Source organism: Oryx dammah, unplaced genomic scaffold, assembly GCF_014754425.2.
Source record: "Oryx dammah isolate SB20612 unplaced genomic scaffold, SCBI_Odam_1.1 HiC_scaffold_21, whole genome shotgun sequence".
In the NCBI taxonomy this organism is placed as follows: domain Eukaryota; kingdom Metazoa; phylum Chordata; class Mammalia; order Artiodactyla; family Bovidae; genus Oryx; species Oryx dammah.
In genome coordinates this window covers 64,181,919-64,204,870 of record NW_024070205.1, presented here as the reverse complement: position 1 = coordinate 64,204,870, position 22,952 = coordinate 64,181,919, and positions in this window count along the sequence as shown.

Sequence of the window (22,952 nt, the reverse complement as noted above, 5' to 3'; positions counted from 1 at the left end):
TGAGCAAGGGTGAATTTGTATTATATGATTTTAGAAATGATTAATCACTTTTAATGTGTAGCCTCTGAGGAGAATGGGGCTAGGTACCAGATATAGTATAAAACAGAACATAAAATATAATATAAAACATTGGTTTTGATTAGTGCAACTTGGAAATAAATGTAGCAGTTGGATTATTATTGCTGAGAAAAACACAGGAAAGTTCCTCATTAATTGGGACTGAATGATATTAAAGATTTATATGTTATCATTGTAGTTAGAGCCGGGAGCAATAGTTTGGTACTAAGTTAAATTTAATTTATACTGGAGGCAATAGAATATATAACGAATTGAACAAAATAATCCAATGTTCTTTGGTTTCTGTGGTCACCATTTACTAAATATTAGAAACCATTTCCAGAGACTACTTCTCTGTAAGCATTTTCTTTTAAATTTTACTTAGAACAAGTGTATTCTGAGGAAAATCTCATGTAGGTTCTGCAATAAATCAATTACATCAGTGATAAAATTGATTAAACAAAGACAGTTTCTTAATAAAATACAAATATTTCTGCCCTCAAAGAGTTTATCATTTAAGCAAATGAGTCATCCATTATTTTTAATAATATTTGCATTTATTTTTATGGATTTCTTAATATAAAATCATGATTCAAATGAGTACCATAAAGGGGTTTGTGAGTTGCAAAAAACTTTTTTTTCTTGTTTGGTTTTCAGTATAATGACATGTGGATAAAAACATTGGTCATAAATCACAGAGACACATGGTCAATCTTCAACTTCATATATTCCAGACAAAAGACACTAGACAACTAATTGAAATATCCCAAACTGTTTATATATTTTCAAAAATGGTAACTAATATTTCTCATAGGGCTAAAATTAGTTTTAGAAGATATTCATTTAAGTAAGACACTATTACTGCATATAAAATGCCTCAATAAATATTCTTATTCACTCCATATTAAAGTTAACATATTTTAGAAATAAAAATAATACTTTATAATTATAAATGCAAAATAATCTTCAACAGAATTCATCAGGAGTACATCTTAAATTAGTAATTGTTCTTGTTCTGTTGCCAAGTCATGTCCAACTATTCACGACCCCAATCAGTTCAGTTCAGTTACTCAGTCGTGTCTGACTTCATGACCCCATGGACTGCAGCACACCATGTTTCCCTGTCCATCATCAACTCCTGGAGTTTACTCAAACTCATGTCCATTGAGTTGGTGATGCCATCCAACCATCTCATCCTCTGTCGTCCCCTTCTCCTTCTGCCTTCAATCTTTCCCAGCATCATGGTCTTTTCAAATGAGTCAGTTCTATGCATCAGGTGGCCAAAGTATTGGAGTTTCAGCTTCTGCATCAGTCCTTCCAATGAATATTCAGGACTGATTTCCTTTAGGATGGACTGGTTGGATCTTCTTGCAGTCCAAGGGACTCTCAAGAGTCTTCTCCAACACCACAGTTCGAAAGCATCAATTCTTTGGTGCTCAGTTTTCTTTATAGTCCAACTCTCACATGCCTACATGACCACTGGAAAAACCATAGCTTTGACTAGACAGACCTCTGTTGGCAAAGTAATGTTTCTGCTTTTTAATATGCTGTCTAGGTTGATCATAATTTTTCTTCCAAGGAGCAAGCATCTTTTAATCTCATGGCTGCAGTCACCATCTGCATTGATTTTGGAGCCCCCCAAAATAAAGTCTGTCACTGTTTCCATTCTTTCCCCATCAAGATGCCTTGATCTTTGTTTTCTTAATGGAGCTTTAAGCCAACTTTTTAACTCTCCTCTTTCACTTTCATCAAGAGGCTCTTTAGTTCTTCTTCACTTTCTGCCATAAGGGTGGTGTCATCTGCATATCTGAGGTTATTGATATTTCCCTGGCAATCTTAATTCCAGTTGTACTTCACCAGCCCAGCATTTCTCATGATGTGCTCCGTATATAAGTTAAATAAGCAGGGTGACAATATACAGCCTTGACGTACTCCTTTCCCTATGTGGAACCAGTCTGTTGTTCCATGTCCAGTTCTAACTGTTGCTTCTTGACCTGCATACAGATTTCTCAGGAGGCAGGTCAGGTGTTCTGGTATTCCCAACTCTGGAAGAATTTTCCACAGTTTGTTGTGATCCACACAGTTAAAGGCTTTGGCATAGTCAATAAAGCAGGAGTATATGTTTTTCTGGAACTCTCCTGCTTTTTTAAGGATCCAACGAATGCTGGCAATTTGATCTCTGGTTCCTCTGCCTCTTCTAAATCCAGCTTGAGCATCTGGAAATTCATGGTTCATATATTGTTGAAGCCTGGTTTGGAGAATTTTGAGCATTACTTTGCTAGCATGTGAGGTGAGTGCAAATGTGCGGTAGTTTAAACATTCTTTGGTATTGCTTTTCTTTGGGTTTGGAAAGAAAACTGACCTTTTCCAGTCCTGTGGCCACTGTTGAGTTTTCTAAATTTGCTGGCATATTTAGTGCAACATTTTCATAGCATCATCTTTTAGGATTTGAAATAGCTCAACTGGAATTCCATCACTTCCACTAGCTTTATTCATAGTGATGCTTTCTAAGGCCCACTTGACTTCGCATTCCAGCATGTCTGGCTCTAGGTGAGTGATCACACTATCATGATTATCTGTGTCTTGAACATCTTTTTTTGTATAACTCTTTTGTGTATTTTTGTGACCTCTTCTTAATATCTTTTGCTTTCTGCTAGGTCCATACCATTTCTGTCGTTTATTGTGCCCATCTTTGCATGACCCCATGGAATGTAGCATACCAGCTTCCCAGTCCCTCATCATCTCCCAAAGTCTGCCCAAGTTCATGTCCTTTTCTTAATAGATAGATGTATTAATTTTAATTACTAGATTCAAAAGAGAGTTCTTTTATGCATGTGCCTTGAGACATGTATATCGGATATAATATAAATTTTAATAGCATTAAGAAAACAATACTTAATTTAAAAAATAAAAAATTATATTCAATTTCAATGTGACATTTCTAGTTCAAACTGCCTTAGTGGAATTAGAAATTAATTTTATCTCCTTTTTAGTAACTCATTTTTAGGTTATGAAGTATGTTTGATAATTTTCCCATACCCTCATTTGCTAAATATTTATTACCACTTGCTAGCATGAAACTCTAATGTTCTAAAAATAGCCACTATGATAACCGAACAATAAAGGTTTGTTCCTTATTCTTGTGCATGTATCTTCCATGTTCCCCTGAAGATGCACTCTCCATCCCCACCCTGTTCTGTACCCTCCTAATCTTCACTTTCTGGACCATTATTGACTGAAACCCACCCCCACCCCTTGCCTTGTAGTTCAAGTTCAGTTCAGCCAATAGGAGACAGCAGCCAGGATTTAGGCATGGGAGGAGAAAGAAGCTAAGTGGATATTAGGATAAATATTAGTACTGCATTCACTTTTTTATTTGGCATCAGTTTTTCTTAAGTTTTATTATTGTTCGACCTGCTTACTTTACAACAAAGTTCTCAGTTTCGCATCAGCTTCACTGGTGCACACCCCCTCCCACATGAGGAGATGATGATTTTGATTGATGGTACATTCTTCCATTCTTAGTGATGGGGAAAATTAGCATAGCCAAGATGGATATTTTCTCAGCATGAATTACCTGTTTTTGCATATGTCCTATTTCCTCTTTCTACAAGAAGAATGTAGAGTTGTTTTAATTTCTATAAATAGAGGGAAGGCTGAGGAACCTTATCATAATTCAGGCTTCCCACTGTTATGTGTTATTTTAAAACCAATCAATTTCACAGTTTCTTTTAACTTTTAGCAATCTGTACTGTAAAATGTGACATAGACATGGAAACCATATTCTCATAGTTCTGGGGATAATTAAGTGATTTAATATGTCCAATGTGTAAGCCATTTGGGACAGTTCCAGACATAAAATATGTACTATATAAGTATTTGTCATAATTATTAATAGAGTACACTCTAAAATGTTCAAACAATTTAATTATACAAACTATTTCTGTGTATATAATTCAAGGAGCAGTTAATACTAAAATTTCAACCCTGGAAATTGAAACCATACATATAAAATTTGATGGATCAAGGACAATATCATAATGGGAATAAAAAACCTACTGGAGAATGAAGGATAAAGAAACCAATATATATTAAAAAAATTGTGTGTTATAATAACTTTTAAACAAAGGGAAATTTACAGTATTAAATTATTATATTAGGAAAATATAATACAGAAAATGAAATGATTGAGTTTAAAGTTTATATAAACTTGCAAAAGAAACTGGAGAATGAACGCATATGAAAGTAGGGGAAATAGATTAAAATTTCTGAGGAGAAATTAATGAAATATAAAATAAAGATATAAGAGGGTCATCAAACCAAAAATCAAGCCTTTAAAAAGAATAATAAAATAGAATTGTGATAAAATTAATAAAGAAAAATTAATTTATCATATGCACTATTTTTTACAATGTTAAAAGTGAGACTTAGAGAAATTAATTCACTCCCAAACATACAAATTAGTTGTTGCAATATATCCCAGTGGAGTTAAGCTATTTGATTGTATAACATATTAAAAAAGATCACTTCTATATAATTATTAACTGTGTGTTAATTCGAAGTACCATATTTATAAAATAATTACTCAAAATATTTTATGCTAATATGGTGGGCATTAATGAGGCAGAATTTGATCTAAATAGTAATACTCCATGACCTTTTCTTTCTTTTTCTTTTTTGCTATATAGTGTGTTTTTGCTGTGCTGACCAAATTTTTTTAGCAGTCACATTATCATCTTGTCCAATTTTTTTTTATATTGTCAATAAAATCTTTTCCATTCTGCCTTTAGGTTGTTATGTAGCTGCATTTTATGCTTTACTTAAAATGACATAACCAATAAAAGTGAATAATTTATAGACAAAACAAATGACTATTATATACACTGTAAGCAGAGTTAATAAAATGTTTTATTGATAGAATTTATTTATCGCATCTGAATCAAATGAAAGGGCAAATATTCTTTCTTGAAGCCTGCCAATATTACACAATTTATAACAACTTGGCAGAAATCAAACACTTTCAAATCACCTCCTAAACTGGCATCATGGCTTTTATTTCTTGGAAATAATTCAGTTCAGTTCAGTTCAGTCGCTCAGTCGTGTCTGACTCTTTGCGACCCCATGAATCGCAGCACACCAGGCCTCCCTGTTCATCACCATCTCTCAGAGTTCACTCAGACTCATGTCCATCGAGTCCGTGATGCCATCCAGCCATCTCATCCTCTGTCGTCCCCTTCTCCTCCTGCCCCCAATCTCTCCCAGCATTAGAGTCTTTTCCAATGAATCAACTCTTCGCATGAGGTGGCCAAAGTACTGGAGTTTCAGCTTTAGCATCATTCCTTCCAAAGAAATCCCAGGGTTGATCTCCTTCAGAATGGACTGGTTGGATCTCCTTGCAGTCCAAGGGACTCTCAAGAGTCTTCTCCAACACCACAGTTCAAACACATCAATTCTTCGGTGCTCAGCCTTCTTCACAGTTCAACTCTCATATCCATACATGACCACAGGAAAAACCATAGTCTTATAATTGGGATACCAATATTGTCTGGAAAAGGTGATTAGTTATAAGGGTAATATATATATATGGCAAGGAGAGTTTGAGAAAAGTTATGCTTTGAATATACACTAGTAAATTCGTATTCATTCATTCCCAAATTAGTTATTAAGCTTGAATACATTGCATTGGCTTTGTCGTGTGAGGGTTGTGGGGAGGTCCTGGAAGAGACAAATACAAAAGACACTGCAGTTGATTGCAATCCAGCAAATGGGCTTCTCTGATAGCTCAGAAGGTAAAGAATCTGCCTACAATGTGGGAGACAATTGGAGAAGGGAATGGATACCCTTTCCAGCATGAACAGAGGAGAATTGCATGGACAGAGAAGCCTGGTGGGCTATAGTCCATGGGGTCCCAAACAGTTGGACACAACTGAGAAACAACAACAACAACAATTACAACACATATGTGCAGGTACACACACATGTGTATATGACACTGTGAAGTTGATAAGTAAACATATTCTAGCTCTGCCTTAAAAAAATAATAGACTGCATTTAATAGACTTACTCAAAGTTGAAAAGTAGTTTAACAAATACATTGGCAGAGTGTTTTTTTATATGAGGTATTTGTTTGAATTTAATTTTGCTGATAACTTTAAAGATGATACTCCTCAGCAATTATATTTGTATTTTATAACAAGTGGGCAAATTTTACAGAAGGCCAGGAAGAAATTTTAAAATATTTCTGCTGGAGTACCTCAAGTGGCAAAAGAGACTAATTACAATGTCTTTCTTTTCCTTTTCACTTTCATTTTTTCTTTTTTGCAATTGCTTTGGGATCACAGCTGTGAGTTTTGCTGTAGTTGTTGTCATTGTGTTTTAAAGTTAAATATGCTTTATCTTAAATATCGAAGAAATTGTTATACAAAATATTTTGTTTGAGACTTAGAGAATAATTTCTTTTGCTTAATTCTTACCAGATTATTTGAGTGATATTTAATTCCATATTATTTCTATAATCTTTGAGTAAATATCTGAGCACAGAATAATTCAATACATTTGTCCTTGAACTCAGCATTCTGGTAGCAGTCTATGATGCTGCTTAATAGGTATACAAACCTCCATTGAAGAACAATACCCATATACCATACTGTCTGTTCAAATCATTAATTGTGTGTGACAATAGAAACTCAAAAATTTGTGATTGTGTGAAAGTGCTGATAATGGAAACATTGCTTGTAGTCTCAGGAATCAAGCCATATTCAGTTAGCCCACTATCATTTATGTGTAATGTGAAAGCTTCAATAAAATATGTTTCAATTTCTGATACTTGTTCTAGATATTGAAATACATTACTTTGTATTAATACCATCAGCTGCAAAATATATAAACTCAGATTAAATATGGAAATTGGACACATCAGATGAGTTGAACTGTATTTTAACCCACTTTTAATTCTTTCTGTCAAATCTGATCTACTTGTTAGTTTTGTCTGTGGCTATCTCATTGTTGCTGATTTTCATTCCTATATGTGTCCATACTAAATCTTTGCTTGTAATTTTAGATTAATATTTAGCCCTATCCTTCCATTTACTTTGCTGCTTCTTTACTTGTAAGATCTAGCTCACACATAATCCAGGATATCTTTTTTAATGCTAATTACAGGATTTACAGTAACCACTGTGATATTTCACTTTATTCTTTTAACTCATCCCATTTGCCGTATTATAAACATTATTTATTTCAACTAACGTATCAACTTTATTGCTGAGTGTTATTTATTCCCAAGTTTAATTATCTTCTTGTACATCTTTATCAAAGTTATTGGATAAATATTGATTGACTTTGCTAAATAATTATTTGGTTCTGCTGCATTCCAGTAAGAGCTTCTTCTCTAGGATGGCATTAAAATAATAATCAATAGTGTTTGTGTAAATTATGCATGTAGTTCTGTTTGCACCAAACTTAATAATGCTTCAGTCCATACTTTTTACTTTGTTAAAAATAATATTATGAAAATTTAAGCTATCACATTTTCTTAAACTTATAGCCTGAGACTGAATTTATCCAGAGATAAAATATCACATTTCATGTTTTATTCTTAGCAAAGTCATCTTAACCTCTGGGAATCAGTTTTTTTCCCCCAAGTGCTCCCTTGTCATTTGTCACAAGTAATTGCAGAATTATTTCTGCTTACATGTAGCAAGCTTCACATTATAACTTACAAGAATTCAGCTTTTAAAATATTTGAACAATTATATTTCAGATTTGTGAAATGGTAGTGACAGTCTCAAAATTTGAAGTGTTGTTGAAAATAGCAAGTTTAAATAAACTTGACAAGCCCTTCCAAGTCATTTACTATAACTGCTCTGATCCGACAGCAGGCATGGTTAGAGAAGTGCCAGATGTCAACACCTTTCATTTATTTTCAGAACCATAAACACCATTTTGAGAAAAGTCATAAATATAGCAGACTCTAAAGAAAGCTAAGAGAACAACATGATTTCCCAGAGCACTGGTTAGTTTCAAACATAAATTAACTTTCCTTGTATTGGATATTTTTGTTTGCTTTACTTTTTTCTTCAGGAATTTCCATATTAAGAGCAACCTCAATGGTCTTTCTGAACTTATAGTGTTCCATATAATGACAGCTTCACCACTAACATTTACTGTTATTGTAACTGAGCAGGATCCTATGGGTCCTTCCTGGGACAGACTCCTCCCCATATTCTCTGCTGTACCTCCTCTCTTAAGTACCCAGATATTAGAAATCTGATGTACATTCCCTGAGTTGTCTTACAGGTGCTAAAACTCTCACCAAATGCAAGGAATTAACTGCTCCATGACATTGACAATGTAGTCCCCAGATCCATCGGTGCCTTGGGATTCATAAGGTTAGCCTCTGTGACACCACCCTGGTACCTCGTTATCAACCAATCAGAATTGTGCACAAGCTGATCCCATGCTCTGGGACTCCCCTCCTGCATCTTGGCTTTAAAAATGCTTTGCTGAAACTCATTGAAGAGTTCAGGTTTGAGTACTAACTGTCCAAGACTCTCGTATGGTGCCTTAAAGTAGATACTGCACTTTCCTTCACCACAGCCTGGTGTCACTGCATTGGTGAGCAGATTCAATTTTGGCTCTGTAACATTATAGTAGTTAATTTTGGAAGAGGACTTCCTCTAGGGTGGAAAGAACAACAAACTACTTTTTAAAGAATATTAATTTTAATTAATTACTCTGAGTGGATTAAATTCTCTCTAAAATTTTTAAATCTCAAAATTCCTTATACACAACTGTTAGTTCCTATTTTCTCCCCTCCACTATTCTTGTTCTTTTCCATCTTTTTCAGTTTATGGGTTAGGGAACTATTCTAGGCAAGCTGGTCTAGTTAGATGTGAAGATTGAAGAAAAATGTTTTTATTTCTTCAACAAGAAATTATGTTAATGAAAGTTTGATTAGACATTTAGTAACTTTCTTTTTTTAATCATGCAAACAACAACCCCAAAGTGTGCTTACTGTAATATAACTTACATGCCCTCTTGAGTATAACATCTTGGCTGACAATAGCTGAAATTATCATAAAATTTTCTCACTCTAACTCTCAAGCACACACATGTCACAGCACTCCTAGTACATACATCTTTGCATACATATGCACAAGTATGTGTCATCCTCCTCTGACCTTCATTACTGTAATTCTAAATCTGGGAAGATTTAGTGATAACATAAACAGAATATTTCAAAAAGACACTCCTCAAAACTAAGTATATTTGATAAAAATGAGCTAATAGATGCAATGGAGATATAAGTACTACATGAGTAGGGAGAAAGAAGGTGACGCTAGAGGTAAAGAACCCGCCTGCCAATCCAGGAAAGGTAAGAGATGTGGATTTCATCCCTAGGTCGGGAAGATTCCCTGGAGTAGGAAATGGCAACCCATTCAGCATTCTTGCCTGGAGACTTCCCAAGGACAGAGGAACCTAGTGGGCTACCTTCCATAGGGTCACAAAGTGTCAGACACAACTGAAGCGACTTAGCACATACAGGGAGAAATTAAGTGAGAATGTTGTGGTTTGTGATGTCGTGGGAGAAGCAGTTCGGGATGATGATGCACATAAGTTAATTTCATTATTAAAAAATAAACAAAGTAGAAATGAAGGCCATTGAACTTATCATAGTCAGGTGTTTATGAAAACATTTAATGTTGGATTTATGTAATCTTTAAAATCTCTTTTGAGGTCGATTTCCTTTGTGTCAGTTCAGGAATCTCCTAGAACTCTCTTCTTTCGTGGCCCCAGGTTATTGTGGCAATCGTTGACAAGAGACATGTTGTAGCAGAATATTGAGGCACAAGTGAAGCACTAATTGTCTTCTGTTGGGACCAGAAGGTGTGCACAGGGTCTGAGGGGCTGTTACAACTCACACACAGTGTCATCATTTACCTGCTGGTTCATTTGGTTGTTGTGGGCAGCAGGGACCACAGCTCCTCCATCTTCTCCAGAATCTCCCACTTCAATTTCTTGAATCTTGGTCCAGCTTCATGAGAAAGGGAGCCATATTGTGCTGGAAGAGACTTCTCCTGCTTGGGGCAGTGAGAGCTTGATTCAAGTTTAATCCCTTTTAGGGGGTGTTCTTCTCTTATAGGTTGCCAATTTTGCTCCAAGCATGTATCCTTGTTTCCTTATGAACTGCCAGCCTTGCACGGAAACAATAGCAACATAAAAGTCATTTTCAATCCTATAACTGTGCTGGAAAAAAATCTATATAACAAATCTGACATATTTATACATATGTAACAGAGACATTACTTTGCCGACTAGGGTCCTTCTAGTCAAGGCTATGGTTTTTCCAGTGGTCATGTATGGATGTGAGAGTTGGACTGTGAAGAAGGCTGAGCACTGAAGAATTGATGCTTTTGAACTGTGGTATTGGAGAAGACTCTTGAGAGTCCCTTGGACTGCAAGGAGATCCAACCAGTCCATTCTGAAGGAAATCAACCCTGGGATTTCTTTGGAAGGAATGATGCTAAAGCTGAAGCTCCAGTACTTTGGCCACCTCATGTGAAGAGTAGACTCATTGGAAAAGACTCTAATGCTGGGAGAGATTGGGGGCAGGAGGAGAAGGGGACGACCGAGGATGAGATGGCTGGATGGCATCACTGACTCGATGGACATGAGTCTGAGTGAACTCCGGGAGATGGTGATGGACAGGGAGGCCTGGTGTGCTGCAATTCATGGGGTCTCAAAGAGTCGGACATGACTGAGCGACTGAACTGAACTGAACCTATAGCATGGAGTAGTTCAAAGAGAATGAAATGAATTTTAGAATTCAAATGTCCTGGATCTAATATAGAATTCAAATGTCCAAGATCTAAATTCAAAATCTAGCACCTGTCAACTGCATGATCTTTAGGCATGTCTACTCTTTATCCATCTCAACTTCTCCCTTGTAAACAGAAAAAAAAAAAAAAACAAAACAAAACTTACTCTGTAAACTCTGTGTGTATGTGTAAGGAATATACACAAAAGGGAGGAGATATATGTATACCTATGGCTAATTAATGTTGAGGTTTGACATAAAACAACAAAATCCTGTAAAGCAATTATCCTTCAATTAATAAATAAATAAAATTTTAAAATGTTGAAAATATTTGGAAAGAATCTTGCAGGGTTAGGTTTTTAATAAATATATTTTCTTACCACTTCAAAATTCAACATGAGAAATTTGAGCTTTCTAGCTCTACTTTTCTTCTAATTATGTAATTTAACAGTTAATAATTTAACTTTCAGCATTTTGTTCAATTGTTCTGTTACTCCCAGTTCCTTAGTTTTCCACATTTTTTATAGCATTCTCACAGTGTTAATATCATTAGTCCATCTGACCAATGTTTACTAGATTGTTAGAGTTAAAAAGCATCTAACCTATCAATTGTCCACTTACTTGCATGTTTAAGAAGACATGGTATGTGCTATTTTACATAGCTTATTCTAGAATTGTTCCTTTATGACAATGACTTCTTTTCTTATTGTTGATTTTCCTATATGCTGCCATAATAATTCCAATGTTTTCAGCCTTGTCGGTTTCATCTTTAAAATGTTTTTTGATAACATCTACAGTTTATTTAACTTCTATGCAGAGTACATCATGAGAAACGCTGGACTGGAAGAAACACAAGCTGGAATCAAGATTGCTGGGAGAAATATCAGTAACCTCAGATATGACACCACCCTTATGGCAGAAAGTGAAGAGGAACTAGAAAGCCTCTTGATGAAAGTGAAAGTGGAGAGTGAAAAATTTGGCTTCAAGCTCAACATTCAGAAAATGAAGATCATGGCATCTGGTCCCATCACTTCATGGGAAATAGATGGGGAAACAGTGGAAACAGTGTCAGACTTTATTTTGGGGGGCCCCAAAATCACTGCTGATGGTGATTGCAGCCATGAAATTAAAAGACACTTACTCCTTGGAAGAAAAGTTATGACCAACCTAGATAGCATATTCAAAAACAGCGACATTACTTTGCCGACTAAGGTCCATCTAGTCAAGGCTATGGTTTTTCTAGTGGTCATGTATGGATGTGAGAGTTGGACTGTGAAGAAGGCTTAGCACTGAAGAATTGATGCTTTTGAGCTGTGGTGTTGGAGAAGACTCTTGAGAGTCCCTTGAACTGCAAGGAGATCTAACCAGTCCATTCTGAAGGAGATCAGCCCTGGGATTTCTTTGGAAGGAATGATGCTAAAGCTGAAACTCCAGTACTTTGGCCACCTGATGCGAAGAGTTGACTCATTGGAAAAGACTCTGATGCTGGGAGGGATTGGGGGCAGGAGGAGAAGGGGACAACAGAGGATGAGATGGCTGGATGGCATCACTGACTCAATGGACGTGAGTCTGAGTGAATTCCAGGAGTTGGTGATGGACAGGGAGGCCTGGCGTGCTGCGATTCATGTGGTTGCAGAGTCGGACACGACTGAGTGACTGAACTGAACTAATAGTCTTGCTCATACTCTATTTCCAACATCTCATCTTGAATTTAACATCTCTTCCTCTATGACCTCTTGTTAAATAATCTCTCCATATATATGTTAAAACTCCAAACAAATGTAAAAACTACATTTAAAAAAAGCCAGTAAAATTTACCACTTGGTGTTTATCAAGCCAGTAAAATTGTCAGGCAATGTATTCAGCTATAGATAATGCAGGAAGGTACAGATAGATATAAGATATATCTATGTAAGCTATAGATAGTGCAGGAAGGTACAACAGAGTGTTTGCAGCAAAACAACCTGATGGTTTGTTCTATTTAATTCACATGTTAAATGTACGTTTTCGTCCCCCATCCTATGCATGTTTCTCCCTTCAAATAGCAACTAATTAATATTACTTAGATCAATTTGCCTCAAACATCAAGGCAATGATGTATGCACTGAACTCTAGTTAAGATATCAGGCAGAACCTTAGAAAATATTATGTGTGCAGCAGAAGGTACTTTTTATGAGGGTGTTTCAATGTTCCAATCACTTTTGAAGAACCAGTTAAATACAATTAGATGCAAGTGGTTTCTAAGAAACAAATAGGATAATTAGATATGAGTCTTTTAAAAAGGAATCATTTGAAAGGTTGTATGCATGACTTTAAATGGAAGAAAAAAAAAAGAAAATATGAGAACATTATAGTACTTTGGAAGGAATGATGCTGAAGCTGAAACTCTAGTACTGTGGCCACCTCATGTGAAGAGTTGACTCGTTGGAAAAGACTCTGATACCGGGAGGGATTGGGGATAGGAGGAGAAGGGGACGACCGAGGATGAGATGCCTGGATGGCATCACGGACTCGATGGCCGTGAGTCTGAGTAAACTCCGGGACTTGGTGATGGACAGGGAGGCCTGGCGTGCTGTGATTCATGGGGTCGCAGAGTCGGACACGACTGAGCGACTGAACTGAACTGAATAGTACTGTGACTACTATAAATATAGGTTTCAGCTAACTTGTATTGAGTTATTAACATGTGGTAGGCAGAGGGCTATACAATTAACTTGTGTTATCTCCTTCAGTAAAACATAGCTTTGAATTTTGAGAATATAATGAATTAACTTCAGTAAAATTCTATTTAAATGATCAGTAAAATGGTAACTAAAGTCAGGGAAATAAAAGAACCCAAAGTTTTTAAGTATGCCTACAAAATGTTGTAATTCATTTTCAAACTTTTCTTTAATGTTGCTCCTTTACTTTTTGTGATTTTTGCATAAATATCTTTTTATTTTAGAAAATTAATGCTTTCTTGGTATAGACCACCAGCCTCTATAATAGGTGAAAACACTTTTATTTAAATTAAGTCTGTGCCTTTATTTTCATCTTATATTTTTAAAAGAACCTTAGTCATATATTCTTATGGCATTTACAGGAAAATGACAGGAGTTTAAATGTGGGAGGGTTTACTATTATCCCTATTTGATAAATGAGATAAATCAGAAGAAACATTTTTGGATTGGTCAAAAATCACATAGTAACTTTGTGATGAACACGCTAGCCATCTTTTGGCCTCAGGCATATAGGAAGTTCATTTAGAGGTGCTTATCTAAACTTGCTTTCCATTTTGCTTACATCCCATGAAAATTCTGTCGTCAATTGTGAACTGAAGGAGAAAGAACTGTTTTCATGCTATATGATTTATGAACTCATTAAGCAACTAATAAATATATTCAGGCTGTGGAAATTTCATCAGATTCAAAAACACCTCACAGATATCTTTTTCACATTTTGAATGCCAGTCATTATTCTGGAAACCACCACTTTAAAAAATTTTGCATTGATTTTTCCTGTTAAATTGTGAAAACAAGCATGATTTTACTTTCAAAGGTATTTGAATACAGTGTTTGAAGGAAATTGATTTCCTCTAAATGAGATCTCTGTGGCCATACAGACATGTATGGATTTGATTTTAAAATATACTTTATAGAACACATTTTATATATTTATTTATTATTTGTACTTGGGTTATGACCCATCAATTGTAGATGCATTCTTTTCCTCACCATGTAAGGTTCTTAAATAATAAAAGTAATGCCATTCATCACTATACAAGAATCATAACTTCTGTTGCATGGAAAATGCATAGATACACAGATGATAGTTAATATCCATACCTGGAAAGAAGAGCTGGAAAATAAATATATTAGTCTATAGAAATAATAGCAATTATAATCCACAATACATGGCTTGATAAACATTTAATTTTGTTTAGGTTCTTTTTTTTCTTTATGTATGTTAAGCACTTTTTATTTCTTTGGTGACAAAATATTAACTCTTTAAACTTTAATCAGAACCTATAAGAACACTCTAGCAACTAAAGTCTTAGCAAAATTGATTCGACTCTAGTTTCTATTTTAAAGGTCAGGAATGATATGTAATAAGGATATTCTTCCTTAAGTCTATTCATTAAATTGCAATTAACTTTATCTATATTTAGGCTTATTAAACATCCTTTAGTGCAAAGACAATGTCTTACCCTGCACTAGTAGATCCAAAGCACCTATGAACCAGATTTATTTGCAACATATTGGCAATTAATAGAAGCAAGATGTTAGTTTACTAATAGCTTATTCTCCTAGTAACAGTACATTCAAATCAAAGCACCAACACATTATACCAACACATTTCATTTTCATAGTTAAATGTGAGCTAGCTTTAGTTATGTTAACTATAAATTAATATTCCAATTATCCTTGGAATTTTCCCATATGGAATCCTCTGAAAGAGTTTTCTATCATTTCATCTGCAATTCCTTTTTTATAATAATTTTTTTTTTACCTTTTTTTGTCTAACTGATTATAGCTAGCAGATTTAAAAGAAGTTAAATGGATCCAAGTTGATATTGATTCAATCTTTCATTTAAATTGGGTATGTAATTAAATTTAATTTCCCATAATATCAGCACATATTTAATACAAAATTCAAAGAATCAAATGGATCTTAACACTACCACTGCTTGTATTTTACTCCAGCCTAATTTTTTTTTAACACTTTAGCATCTAAAAACATGACACAATATCATAACCCAATTAAAATGAAGATAAGCAAAGCAATTAAAACCCATTAGAAGAAAAATACTTATTACTATAAATGTGATATTTGTACACAAGGTCTATCACACAAGGTGAGAAATGGTCACACAGGTACATTTTGGGTGATGTTTGTGTTTATGTGTGTTATTAACCTAAAGGATCTTGTCCATCCAAAATGATGAGGATATATGGATCTCTAGGATCCAATTCATTTCTTATTTGTAAGTGAAAAATTAGTTTATCACCTAGCAAACATTGCTTAATAAACTGACAAACCAATTAAATATTTATATTTTAATTAATAGTTTAAATATTTTGCATTTGTATAATACTTTTTTACTAGAATCTGGACATGCTGACTCAAAGTTCCTAAATCTTAAGCTTATTTATAGAGAATTATGATACAAATTTCATATCCCCAGTGATTATGAGCAAATATTGTTGCCATTTTTGCAGGTAAAAAATATGGATTTTGAGCTATAAAATATAAAAAAATATATAAAGATTTACATGGTTTGGCTGAATCTCATAGAAGTACTATTTATTTATTTTGGCTTCGCTGTGTCTTCACCATAGCATGTGTTCTCTAGTTGCACGTAGCATGCAGGCTTAGCTGTCCTGCAGCAATTAGGATCTTAGTTCTCTGACCAGAGAGCAAACCCTTGTCCCCTACATTGAAAGGTAGACCGCTGGACCATCAGGGAAGTCCCATAGAAGCATTCTTTAAAACAAATCAATATTTTTTGAAAAATAATTAGATTATACCTTAAATATGTTTATAAATTTGAGAACTGCACCTGAAGAAGATTTTATATACATATATATATATATATATATATATATATATATATATATATAACTGGAGTGGATTAAACATACTGTCAGGTACTGAGAATTTGAGTTCTGACTCTAACTTCAGCAATAACAGTTAAAAATGGAAAAAAGGAGATGCGGGAGTCATATGACTCACTTCATGGGTCTGAGTATCTGTCGTGCTGAAAATTAAAGCATTTCATTTGATCTCAAGATGTCTGAAAACAAAAGTGATAGTCACTTTGGTTGTTAAAATGCAGACAAAGACCATTGGGCTTCCCTCAGCATCATTTGATACTTTTTGAATATGAAGAACTAACATGGCATAGAGAAAAGTATGTCACATTCTGCGTCAGATAATTCAGACAATAGACTTAATAAATATGTTAATTTGGGAAAATTAATTCTACCTCTAAGAATCAATTCTTCTATAACTATATAAATATTATTCTTAGATTATTATGAAGTTTGAATTAAATAATGTTAAGTGAAAATGTTGACATTAATTTTAGTAACATTATATTTAAACAATGCAAAATTATTATATTTACACAATTCAACTAATGGGCATATGACATCAATGAAAGCTATGCTTCAACATTTTAAGAAAATAATTTCATTACATTTAAAATACTGTTACTTAAATGACATTCTTATATCATTGCAATATGAATTCAGATGGTTGACACACACAAAAAATGAAAGCCTCTCTAGTTTGAATAAATTACCTATAAATGTCCATTTCTTTTAATTGACACTCATTCATGCAAGAAAATATATCACACCAATCAAATTGCATATGTAATAATGAAAAAGCAAAACTATGCTATGAGTTCTCAACACCTCTTTAATTTGACAGCAGTTACCTGACTAGAAATGAAATAGAATTATTTACAACTGCAGAAACCACGGCTGGGTTAAAATTGACATTGAAGAAGCCTCCCCTTTGGCAACCCCCCATTGGCAATGGTGTCACCATGTCACTGTAAATAACCCCGCTGAGATCAATTGTCATGCCCCCAAGGGACACAGTTGTCTATAATATCACAGAAAAATAATGAGAGGAAAAGATTTCCTGCTAGTACAAGAGTCATTTCTAAGCATTAAACTAACAAAGCTTGAACAAAGTCGGTGGAAAAGTACACTGTGGGAAATTGCACAGAAATCACATCTCAGCAAAATGTCTTGGAAGGAAATGGTTGGACATGTAGAAGTGCAGTCACTGTCTTATTTATTTGCCACTCTTGGGAACAGCAATATGAAAGTGACTAACATGGTATAATAGTTTCCAGAACCAATTAATTAATCATAGCATGCCATTAATAGATCCTTTCCTTGGGGGGGGGTAAATATTTCATAATCAGGGAAATTAAATTATTTTATGATGATAAATTTTCCCCATCAAAAGTGCTTTAAATTTATCTTCTTGCCATGTTAACAAGATGGCACATGGTGGGAGGGAGGGTCCTAAATGAAGGAATGATTTTCATGCAGTCTACAGGTGGAGAAAATTCAGTTTTCATGTGGAGTGGAATTCAATCCACACACTTATGGACATATTATCTTTGACAAAGGAGGCAAGAATATACAATGAAGAAAAGACAATCTCTTTAACAAGTGGTACTGGGAAAACTGGTCAACCACTTGTAAAAGAATGAAACTAGAACACTTTCTAACACCATACACAAAAATAAACTCAAGATGAATTAAAGATCTAAATGTAAGACCAGAAACTATAAAACTCCTAGAAGAGAACATGGGCAAAACACTCTCCGACATAAATCACAACAAGATCCTCTATGACCCACCTCCCAGAATATTGGAAATAAAAGCAAAAATAAACAAATGGGACCTAATTAAAATTAAAAGCTTTGCACAACAAAGGAAACTATAAGCAAGGTGAAAAGACAGCCTTCTGAATGGGAGAAAATAATAGCAAATGAAGCAACTGACAAAGAATTAATCTCAAAAATATACAAGCAAATCCTGCAGCTCAATTCCAGAAAAATAAATGATCCAATCAAAAAATGGGCCAAAGAACTAAATAGACATTTCTCCAAATGAAAAGAGATGTGATTTCTTTCTCCAAAGAAAACATACAGATGGCTAACAAACACATGAAAAGATGCTCAACATCACTCATTATCAGAGAAATGCAAATCAAAACCACAATGAGGTACCATTTCATGCCAGTCAGTATGGCTGCCATCCAAAAGTCTACAAGCAATAAAGGCTGGAGAGGGTGTGGAGAAAAGGGAACCCTCTTACACTGTTGGTGGGAATCCAAACTGGTACAGCCACGATGGATAAAAGTGTGGAGATTCCTTAAAAAACTGGAAATAGAACTGCCATATGACCCAGCAATCCCACTGCAGGTCATACACACCATGAAAACAGAACTGAAAGAAAAATGTGTACCCCAATGTTCATCGCAATACTGTTTAGGATAGACAGAACATGAAAACAACCTAGATGCCCATCAGCAGACAAATGGACCAGAAAGGTGTGGTACATATAAACAATGGAGTATTATTCAATCATTAAAAAGAATACATTTGAATCAGTTCTAATAAGGTGGATGAAACTGGAACCTATTATACAGAGTGAAGTAAGCCAGAAAGAAAAACACTAATACAGTCAGTTTAGTTCAGTCGCTCAGTCATGTCCGACTCTTTGCATCCCCACGAATCACAGCAAGCCAGGCCTCCCTGTCCATCACCAACTTCCGGAGTTCACTCAGATTCACGGCCATCGAGTCAGTGATGCCATCCAGCCATCTCATCCCCTGTTGTTCCCTTCTCCTCCTGCCCCCAATCCTTCCCAGCATCAGAGTCTTTTCCAATGAGTCAACTCTTCACATGAGGTGGCCAAAGTATTGGAGTTTCAGCTTTAGCATCATTCCTTCCAATGAACATCCAGGGGCTGATCTCCTTCAGGATGGACTGGTTGGATCTCCTTGCTGTCCAAGGGACTCTCAAGAGTCTTCTCCAACACCACAGTTCAAAAGCATCAATCCTTCGGCGCTCAGCCTTCCTCACAGTCCAACTCTTACATCCATACATGACCACTGGAAAAACCATAATCTTGACTAGACAGACCTTTGTTGGCAAAGTAATGTCTCTGCTTTTCAACATGCTATCTAGGTTGGTCATAGCTTTTCTTCCAATGAGTAAGTGTCCTTAATTTCATGGCTGCAGTCACCATCTGCAGTGATTTTGGAGCCCCCCAAAATAAAATCTGACACTGTTTCCACTGTTTCCCCATCTATTTCCCATGAAGTGATGGGACCGGATGCCATGATCTTCGTTTTCTGAATGTTGAGCTTTAAGCCAACTTTTTCACTCACCTCTTTCACTTTCATCAAGAGGCTTTTTAGTTCCTCTTCACTTTCTGCCATAAGGGTGGTGTCATCTGCATATCTGAGGTTATTGATATTTCTCCCGGCAATCTTGATTCCAGCTTGTGCTTCTTCCAGCCTAGCGTTTCTCATGATGTACTCTGCATATAAGTTAAATAAGCAGGGTGACAATATACAGCCTTGACCTACTCCTTTCCCTATTTGGAACCAGTGCATTGTTCCATGTCCAATTCTAACTGTTGCTTCCTGACCTGCATACAGGTTTCTCAAGAGGCAGGTCAGGTGCTCTGGTATTCCCATCTCTTTCAGAATTTTCCACAGTTTATTGTGATCCACACAGTCAAAGGCTTCGGAATAGTCAATAAAGCAGAAATAGATGTTTTTCTGGAACTCTCTTGCTTTTTCCATGATCCAGTGAATGTTGGCCATTTGCTCTCTGTTTCCTCTGCCTTTTCTAAAACCAGCTTGAATATCTCTAATACAGGATACTAATGCATATATATGGAATTTAGAAAGATGGTAATGATAACCCTGTATGCAAGACAGCAAAAGAGACACAGATGTATAGAACAGTCTTTTGGACTCTGTGGGAGAGAGAGAGGGTGGGATGATTTGGGAGAATGGCATGAAACATGTATAATATCATATATGAAATGAATCGCCAGTCCAGGTTCGATTCATGATATTGGATGCTCGGGGCTGGTGCACTGGGATGACCCAGAGGGATGGTACAGGGAGGGAGGTGGGAGGGGGGTTCAGGTTGGGGAACACGTGTACACCAGTGGCAGATTCATGCTGATGTATGGCAAAACCAATACAATATTTTAAAATAATTAGCCTCCAATTAAAATAATAAATTTTATTAAAAATTAAAAAAGGAAAGTTCCTTTAGTTCTTTCTCTCGCACGCAGCATTCATTGAAAATATTCAGTGCATTCATCTCATGTTTTTTTTTTTTTTTTAAAGCAAATTGTAATAAAGTCTATTTTCTTTTAAGATCTGGTGTGATAAATATTTCACTTTAATTAAATGTGATCATGACACAATTCTTAATGAAAATATTTGAAGTTTGGTTTGCAACTTTTTTTACACAAATGTTAGATGTTAGTTATTGCCTTCATTAGGTTGATGAATCAACCTAACCTGGTTACCTAACACCGTGCACATAAACATCATTTTTTAGGTATTTGACTTTGTTTGTATTGTTGCAAAGCCAATTGTTTTATTAATGATAATATTAAAGTGTGAAAGTGAAGTCACTCAGTAGTGTCCGACTCTTTGCAACCCTATGAGCTGTAGCCCACCAGGCTCCTCCATCCATGGGATTCTCCAGGCAAGAATAATAAAGTGGGTTGCCATTTCCTTCGCCAAGGGATCTTCCCAACCCAGGGATCGAACCTGGGTTTCCTGCATTGTGGGCAGACGCTTTACCATCTGAGAGACCAGGGAAGCCCTTTCTGTGCAGGTAATATTAAACATCTAGGCAAATATGTAAATTATACTGAATTAATTTTCTTTGATTCTTCCTCCCAGGGCCATGCATCCTAGGACTGCAGCCTATTTTTCTTTTACTATGGCCAGCCCCATATGTCACCTGCTTAAAAAGTGTCCATCCAGGACCATCTACCTGGTTCCTGAAATAAAATATCAAAGCTATGTGTTTCTTACTTTGCAATTTTTTTCATATTTTCCTTCTAAGATGAGAAATTATTTTTAATGATTATCTTTTAAAAACTCAATCTACAGGCTATCAAGGGTCCTTATCATTTGTTTCCACTCTAGTCTTCAGTAATGATAACATATTGTATACAATTGTTCTTTTCTATGGCATTTTTGCCCTACTTTTTACCTCTGGATTTTATACTCTCATCTGGTTGTCTGTGTTCAACAGACATTCTCCATGCTCTGGTCATTGCTCACAATCCTTGAGTATATAATAGGAAATAAGTCTCTTCCTAAATTTGCTCTCCACACTTTTGGAGATATCTCCCTGTTGCTCACTTGTGGATTTTTGCTAAACTCCAAAGAACACAATTGCAGATCCAAGCTCCCTTTCCTTATTACTTGGGTAGCATTGTACCTGTCTGTGGTGTTTTTCTTGCTTGGATACCAATTTGTTGCTTTCTGGACACTCTTTGGGCAAAAGTGTAGTATCTCAAGGGCTTAGGCTCATGTTTTCACACAGTTTATACTTCTCTCTGGCTGCTGGACACCTGTCACACTGATGGGCAAGCACCATCCTATGACCAGTACAGATGCCTCCCAGTACAGGCTGCAAAGCTGGTATGAATACAAGTTGCATGATGATGTTAAAATCCCACTGATCTTGGGTGATCTCAGTCTGCAGCAGCTTGATGCAGGGTTTTGATTCCCACCCAGTGATTGAAGTCAGGCCATGGCAATGAGGCAAAATCTTAGCCACTAGACAAGTGGTCATTGACAAGGTCCTGGCCCATCAGCTGTATAGAAATGAATTTTCGCATAGAGATGGAAAGTAGTGAAACAAGTAGTGTTTATTAAGAAGAAAAGGTTATATATGGAAAGACACATGGTTGGACTCAGGGAGACTGCTGTGTCTTCATGGTAGTTTGAATCACTTATATGGGACATTTCTTCTGGGTTTCCTTTGGCCAGCTAACTTACTTTGCCTAGTTCTGAGTCATATTTTGTTTATCTCGGGGTCTGCTGGTGTGTGTGTGTGTTTTAGCCAAGATGGATTCTAGCAAAGAGGCCTATACATAGCTTGACATCACTCCCTTTTTTGACCTCCAAGGAACTTTTCTGTGCATGTATGGTCAAGAAGCTCTCCTTGTTTGGAGTTTGTGTCCACAGAGGACAACTCAAGTTGCTTTTCCTGGGAGGGCAGGGAGAGGGGCAAGACACCTACTTCCTGCCTTATCACCATGGAAAAATACACAGTCTGAAGAAAAGAGGTACTTCAGAACACAGGAATGAACTTGGCTTTGAATGCACATTACAGATTTGACATAAACTAAAATAATTTTAAGAACTGATTCTCCTTCATCCTAACTTTATCGTCCTTTGGACTGTGGCTAGAAAGACTTTGTAATTTATTGTCCAAACAGAACCTTTTAGAGATCGAAAAAAAATACTGTTGAAAATTATGTCAGAATTACAGGCTTCAATCTACGCTTCTGCACAA